Below are 7,685 nucleotides of genomic sequence, written 5' to 3'. Positions count from 1 at the left end.
TAAATGGTCCTAAAGAAAATGTTGTAGCTGTGAAAATTCTGCACAAGATGGACTTTTATCATATTATCGTAGGTTTTACCGTTTTTGAGATATAGAAGTTCAAATTGCGACAACGAACTGACTGTACCGCCTCCTTATAAAACAATATCGTGCTAAGTGCGTCTTAACTAACTTTGGATGAAAAGCGCGGATTCTGAAAAAGCAATGTCAATAGATAAGAAAAATAAAAAAAAAACAGAAAAAATCGACGGAGGGATTTTTAAATAAATCGCGATCAAAATTCACAATTTTAGGATTTTTTTAGGTTTTCACGATTTAGCTTGGAAACCGCAAGTTGTATGGAAATGAGTCTACAGAAAATGTTGTAGCTATTTTTTCCTAGGTTGTACCATTTTCAAGATGTATAAGTTTAATTTGGGAAATTGCAGTAATTACATTGATTTATAAGGAGGCGATACAGTCAGTGCGTTGTCGCAATTTGAACTTCTATATCTCAAAACCGGTAAAACCTACGAAAATATCATAAAGATCGATCGGCTGCTGGTATATTGTTGTATTTATCTCTTCTCGGATTCGTTCTCTAGTATCTTCATCGAAGCTTTTACGCGAAGACGTGTCTTTCCACATATAGCGTGCGATATCATTTTTATACCCACATCCATTAGGCTAACGATGGTAGGCTAGACCGGGACGATTTGTACCTTATAGGGTCCTTCGCGTTTCTGATTTCTGGAATTGTACTGAGCAAAAAAGTCCACAAGGCCAAACTACCTGAAGGAGATTTCCAATGATTTTGCGATCTACTAGAGAGCTCTTATTTATTGTCTTGGTTACAGTTTTTGTCTTAGTGTTGGATCGAAAATCTCAATGGTTTGGCTGTTATGTGCCAAAATATAAAAAAAGAACGCGGGGAAAAAACTTCAAAATCGGGTTCTCCATTTTCACGGTAGACTTTTTTGCTAGAAATCACAAACGCGAAGGGCCCAAATCGCCCCACCCTAATATACACTTTGATACGAAGAAAATGTGCCACATTGTCCGTCTTGCTGGTGCGCACGATAAATCTCGAACGGATAAACCGATTTAAACTAAATTTTGCACAACGTAGTTTATGTTTGAAGATGGGCCATATAGTATGTCCACTACAACTGGTAACTCCCCCACAAAAGGGAGCAATCGATTTGGATCAAACATACTTACTTAGCTGGCCCATTACAGAACATTTGTTCCATAGACCGAACTAAGAAAATATCTCCAATTCTCTCTGTTTTTCGCTTCGCTTTCTGGAATACCGCGCCTTTTCATTTCTTCGTTCACTTGTATGCTCCATCGAATCTTAGGCAAGCAACGCAAGTCGGCCAGTAGATCTTTCGCAAGTACCATGCTTCGGAGCCATACATTAGCACGGGTAGTATCAGCGTTTTGTACAGTGTTATTTTTGTTTGACGAGATGTGGCTTTGTTTTTAAATTGCTTACTTAAACCATAGTAGCATCTGTTGGCCAATATAACTCTTCTTCTTATTTCACAACTGATGTTGTTTGTTGAGTTGGCAGTGCCGAGGTAGACGAAGTCTTTAACTACCTCAAAATTGTAGGTACCAACTTCCACAGTTGGTCCGAGCTCCATGGACGCTTTGCGCGTCGACACCATCAATTTGGTCTTTTCGCCGTTTACCGCCAGACCCACTTTGGCAGATTCTGCTTCGACCTTCCTAAAGGTATCAGTTACTTCCTTTACTGATCGTCCCATGATATCTATGTCATCAGCATAAACAAGTAACAAGTGGCTATTGGTGTAAATTGTGCCATTTCTTTTGACATTTGCATCTCGTATTACCTTTTCCAGCCAAATGTTGAATAAGTCACACGAAAGGCTGTCTCCTTGTCTGAAACCTCTTTTGGTACAAAATTCTTCGGAGAGGTTCTTTCCAATTTTAACTGAGGACCTTGTGTCAGTTAAAGTCATTTTACAAAGCCGGATGAGCTTTGCGGAGATACCGGATTCAGACATTGTATGGAATAGCTTTGATTGGAGGGGACTGTCGAATGCTGCTTTATAATCGACAAAAAGGTGATATGTGTCGATCTGCATCTCTTGGGGCTTCTCCAGGATTTGCCGCAGGGTAAATATCTGGTCAATGGTGGACTTGCCAGGTCTAAAGCCACATTGGTATGGTCCAGTTATTTCGTTGACCATTGGCTTTAGTCGTTCGCACAATATCCCTAACATTATCTTATAGGCAATAGGCAATACGGAGAAGATTTGTACCCCTATAGTTGGAGCATACAGTCTTATCTCCTTTCTTGTGGACGGGACACAGGATGCTCAGGTTCCAATCGTCGGGTACGCGTTCTTCCTGCCAGATGGTGCTAACTAGCTGATGCATACACCTTATCAGCGTGTCGCCTCTGGTTTTAAACAGCTCGGCTGGTAAGCCATCGGCTCCTGCTGCTTTATTATTCTTCAGCCGGTTGATAGCTGTTTTTACCTCATCTTGGCCGGGCGTTATACATTCTATACCATTTTCTGGGATTGGATCTGTGGTATCATCGTCTTCGCTACTATTGGATACCAACAGATTGGAGAAATGTTCCTTCCATATCCTGAGCACGCTATCTGTATCTGTTACCAGATTACCTTGCTGGTCTCTACAGGAGGATATGCCTGTACCAAAGCCATCTGTATGATGTTTCACTCTTTAGTAGAATTTTCGGACTTGATTCTGGCGCCTGTACATCTCGATTTTTTCATACTCCCGCTTTTCCATTTCTCTCTTTTTCTTGCGGAAAAGACGTTTCGCTTCTCTCCTTTTCTCCGGATATCTCTCTCGGGCGCTACGCGTTGCTACTGATTGTAAAGTAGCTCTATATGCCGCATTTTTCTCTTCGGTAGCAACACGACACTCCTGGTCATACCATGAATTCCTTTGTGGAGGTCTCTGGTATCCAAGTATGGATTTTGCGGTTGTTTGCATGGAGTGCGCAATATTTTGCCATTGTGTTGTTATGTTATCGGCACAAGAAGTGCTCTCATTAAGCAATTGGGTTAGTTGAGTGGAATATGCTGTGGCTATCTGTCAGGGGTGCCAAGCTGGTGATTTTCCCGCTACTTGTGGTGATTTTTGACGTACAAAAACCACTGTTTAAGCAGGAACGTCAACTGTTTTAAGGTAAAAATCACTACAGAACTATGGTCCGTATGTGGCTGTAGCGATTTTTACCTCGGACAGTTGGCATCCCTGCTATCTGTTGTGTTTGCAGCCTATCGGTATTGGTTCAAACTTTGCTCATCGTATTATTCCTTCCACATACAGATTGGGTACAAATATGGACTCCTTCGCGTACCTCCCACACAAAATTAGGAAATAGTGAAGTTTAAGAGCTTCTCCCGGAACGTTTTGAATTTTTTCAGTAGGGTGTCCTTGCGGTCCCCTTTACGACGGTACAATTTTTTTTTCGCGGACAAGTGCGTACTTCCTGAGATAATGGCCTAAAAACTCCAAGAAACCCCGACGGCACCACCTGAAATGGTAATTCCGCAAGCAAACTCTCGCAGGAAGTTTCCCATTGGTCCAAACTTTGCATATCGTATTATTTCATCGAGTCATGTATTAGGGTGGAATATAGACTACATCGGTCCCGTCCTTCGGTACCTCCCAAACAAAATTTGGGAAAAGTTGAGTTTAATGACTTGTCTCGGATCTATTTAAATTTTTGCAGAAGGTTGTTTTCACGGCACATATTACAAGTCCATACTTCCTGAATTATGTTGTTTGCTACTTTTTTTTGGTAAGATACTGAGGGGTGAGGGTATGGGTATACATCTTGCAGTACAGCTGATTGCTACTTTCATAAAATTAATTGCTGGTTACATTGGTTGTAACTGGTGAAAGGTGTCCAGGTGAAAGGTAATTAACATAAAATAACCGATTTCAAGCAATTGTTCGAAATATTTTAAAATTCTTAATAATATATAAACATGATGTCATCCTGAAATATAGAAAATAAATGTCTTGTTTTGTTGTATTTCAAACTGGGTTTGAGACCATTAAAAAAAAAAAACAAAACAAGCAAAAAAAATTTTTTTCGAATGTTCGATTTATCTCTTTTTAGATAAGTATTTTAATCAACAAAATAAGAATGTTGACAAAATTTGTATGTGGGGTCTTGGAAAAAAAATAGAAAAGAATAAGCAGGACCAGTTTCTTGAGTTTCAAAAGAAGCTGAAAATTGAAGGTGTCCGGATATACATACATTATACAATGTTAATTGCTGCAGTTGTCCTTTTGTAGGAGGGAGATAAATGAGGCATCTTAGAACTCTGAGCTCTCACCAAGAAACTGACATTTGCCGCAGGGAAAGTTGTCTAAAGTAAGTCCAGACTTACATTAGATAAATTGCCTTGTGGCAGTGGTCAGTTGGTAGATGAAAAATGGTCTTGAGTTGTGAAGAGTTCCCCTATGCCTCTCTCAATCCAATAATAATCTGACTATTGTCGCAAGTAAAATTGTAAATGATTTTCTGGTATATATGCCCCGATATAGGTAAAGAGTTTTTGTAATATTCCCTTCACTCGTTTTCTTTTTTCGAATCAACATTCCAAAACACACCGTAAATTCATGTACAAAGTATATAAATTTAATTAGCTTTGAAATTTATTTATTTTTTTCAATTGGGTTTCTTTGTTATTTTGTCCATTATAGAAGTTTACAATATGTCTGTGTATGTACTTTGGTCGACCAGTGTAAAATGTATGTGGGATTTTTTGTTCAACTTTCTTTGGCGAATTGTTTCAAATATCTAAGAGTTGAATATACTTTCGTTTTATTCCATTGATTGTTTTATTTTTATTATATTCTAAGCATTCGATGATAAGCCCCTATTCGTTCGTATGAATAATATGTCAAGTGCTTGGAAAAAGAAAGAAATCATCAACAACAATAGAAAGAACAAACCACTTGTCGGCATTTTCCCATTTATTTAATTGGCGAAATAAAGTGTGCCCGCTTGATGTTATCTCTATTTAGCCAAATAGGAACGTGTATTAGTGTATGAGAGTGGAACGAAATGGATGTGATTTAATACCAGACATAAAAAAGAAACAACAAAATAATGTAATTCTTATGGGGACCAGTTTTCCCTTAAACCTTTGCCGCAGTCTGATCTGACTGTGTAGCTAACTTATCCTTACGGAACAACAGGAGAAAGATCTAATAACTGATTTAACTAATCTTGACACAATGTTGTCCTGGCATTTAGGGCTTGTACTTCATGTTGTCGGAAAACTCCAACATTCTTCTTAGTTTCTGTTTACTTATTTGTTTCTAGATTTTTCTTACATTCCACTCTAATACACATCTAAACAAAAGTCCATACATACATATGTATGTACTCGTACTGTACATATGTTTATAATAAATATGAAAAAATCGTATGACAATTGTTATAAAGCTTCCCTCGCAACAACAAAATTCAACAATTCCAGACTATATTTGGCTACTGGGTTAGCGTCTAATGGCCAAATAGAATATTCTTTGCATTCGCTGGCTACAACTGGTTTGACAAAGATAACATGAAATATACATATGGGTATATGTATGTAAATGTTGGTTATATACATGCATGTACTTATAAATGGGGCATTAGGTTCACAAGAACCTTTTATTACATTTATCGTAAAATTGATTCTTTTTTATTTTGGTTTTGAAGGTTCAATCGATAGCCATGCTTTGCAGGTCATATGAATGTTGAGCTGATAGGTAATTAAGGGAGGTGTTACATGGACACATGTATGTAGTTATTTATTTATGGGTTGGTGGTTCTAATGGATAACTGTCACAACTAACTGACGCAATTATAGATTTTGTAATAATCGCAGACTGACTATTCCAGATTCATAGATAATTATTGTTATTATGACGCATTTTAGATACTGTTTGTTGAATATTTATTGCGTTATAGGTTTAGCACCTTTGATGTAATATTAGATATACAAAAATACCGGTTAGATGAAAAGGAAATAGGTATTTTCTTTTTTATAAACCTTAGGTCGGACATGAATATTAAAAAAAGTTAGCGAGAGCAGCTTATTTTATATCATTCTAGAAATGGTTTACTACCCGATTAGAAGATATTAATAAGACAATAGAATTTGACATTTTATTGGAAATACCCCTTATTATAATATAGGCGACATTTACTGAGTATTTTAGACATGTAACAATGACAGGTCGTTAGGACACGGCGGTAAAAAGCAGGTCCCATATCATCATCAGTGTGCTCTCATTTATTTGACAGAAGGCAGACTACTTTGGGGATTTTATGGGAAAGTATGTACAATATACACAGAATCACAAGGACTATCTTCTATACAAATTTCAAAATATTCAAACAGTCTTTAACTCGTCGAACTTAAACGAAAAATGATGAACATTTTCCCCGTCCAGGCAACATCAGCAATTTCAACTGTGGCAAAATACCCATCAGTAATGTTGGCGACGTTTCCTGAAATTTTCAGCCATGGTAAACTTCTTTTCATGTGGTGTCTTAAGACACGCCGTTCGAACTCGGCAATCCATAGTAGGTCCCTTATGATTGAGCAAATATGAATCAGGTTGCACTCATTGACATGAGGGAAGTCTCCCTTGTCTCGTATGGGATGTTTGTGGAACAATGTGAACATTTTTGGCCAAATCGGCCATTGCTGACAGAAGTAAGAACCCCCGAAAAAAGTGTACCTTCGTAATAGGCGAAGACAATCTGCTGCAAAACATTTCAAAACGATCCAATACATGTCCTTAAACTGCAGTTTTGAGAAAATGTTTGAAACTTTGAGTGGGAGGTACCCGAAGGGTAGACCGATATCTATATATATTAGGCCGGGGCGATTTGAAAACCTTAATGGGCCCTTCGCGTTTCTGATTCCTGGGATTGAACTGAACAAAAAAGTCCACTGGACCATATATCTACGGTGAAAATCGAGCCTCCCGATTTTGACTTTAAGTTTTTTATTGAAGTTTTTTGGACATTTTGGCATATAACAGCCAAACCATTGAGATTTTCGATCCAACACAAGGGCAAATTGTAGCCAAGACTGTAATTAAAAACTCTCTCATGCATCGCAACAGCATTGGAACGCTCCTTTAGGAAGTTTTGGTCTTAAGAATGTGCAAACTTCTCGGGAAATGTCGATAAATGGTATTGTGCTACAAAATTTTACCAGAAAATTATTCAAGCGTTCTTATGCAAAATTCTATCCATGGACAACGAAAATTTCTTTAGTTCGTTTGGGTCACTTCGATTTGTTTTTTTATAACGGTAACAGTAGTGAAAATCTGGGTTTATTACATTTCTAAATTTAAAGGGGCATATCTTCTTTTTTTACAACGGATTTGTATTGATTTTTCTTCCTTTTAAAGGGGGGATTAATGTCTTTCGAATAAGTTATTATTTGTTTAAATCGGTTAACAAATGGCTAAGCTATAGTGGTTTAAGTCTGAAAACCCCCACAAATAAAACTATAACTGAATTTCTCATAATTTTCAAAATAAATATTGAACAAAACAAAAAAACATTATATTTTTGAAAATTGTGAGGAATTTAGTTATAGTTTTGTTTGTGGGGGTTTTCACACTTAAACCACTATAGCTTAGCCATTTGTTAACCGATTTAAACAAATAATAAC

This window comes from Musca autumnalis, unplaced genomic scaffold (assembly GCF_047663935.1).
Source record: "Musca autumnalis isolate F117 unplaced genomic scaffold, ASM4766393v1 scaffold_5, whole genome shotgun sequence".
NCBI classification, from domain to species: domain Eukaryota; kingdom Metazoa; phylum Arthropoda; class Insecta; order Diptera; family Muscidae; genus Musca; species Musca autumnalis.
This window is presented reverse-complemented; position numbering follows the sequence as displayed.